Source organism: Oreochromis aureus, linkage group 3 (assembly GCF_013358895.1).
Source record: "Oreochromis aureus strain Israel breed Guangdong linkage group 3, ZZ_aureus, whole genome shotgun sequence".
Lineage (NCBI taxonomy): Eukaryota > Metazoa > Chordata > Actinopteri > Cichliformes > Cichlidae > Oreochromis > Oreochromis aureus.
Genome location: NC_052944.1, coordinates 117,848,352 through 117,849,052, shown reverse-complemented (window position 1 = coordinate 117,849,052; position 701 = coordinate 117,848,352).

Sequence of the window (701 nt, the reverse complement as noted above, 5' to 3'; positions counted from 1 at the left end):
TCAATTATTTCTGAAAATGGGTTCTACATTAGAGAAGCTAGAGGCAAATGTATTCAATATAAAATTCTCAATAGGTACTATTATACACCAACGAGACTTCATAAAATGGGAATCCGTAAAGATAGCCTGTGCTGGAAGTGCCAAGAAGGAAAAGGTACGTTAGTACATGCTTTATGGAAATGTCCACTGGTCTCCCCAATATGGGAAAATGTTTTAAAATATATGGAGGGTTTGGTGAAACTTAAATTACCTAGATCACCAAGACCTATTGGGGGACAGAGGCGAGGTGCCAAATTAGACAAAGCAGGCTTTAGAGTGTTAAACACTGGGATTGTGACGTGTGTTGGTCTCATTTTAGTACTTTGGAAAGACCCTCGGACTCCAACCCTCAAAAAGTGGAAGGAGAAATGACTGAAAACGCCGCATGTGAGAAAATGCTGGGAAGATTGAGCAGTAAGACAGAGACTCTAACAGAACAATGGGACAGTTTTTTTTTTGTTTATATGGGCCAACAACATGAAGACAATGTGAGATACAGTATGAATTAAGAATTAACTGTGTGTGCAACAGTTATTCATTTATTTATTTATTTTATTTTATTTATATATTTATTTTTCTTCACTGAGTGTGTTTTTTGTTGTTTTGGGATGTTATGTTATGGTTTTCTTAATTGTTCAAAATAATAAAAACTTTAATTATAA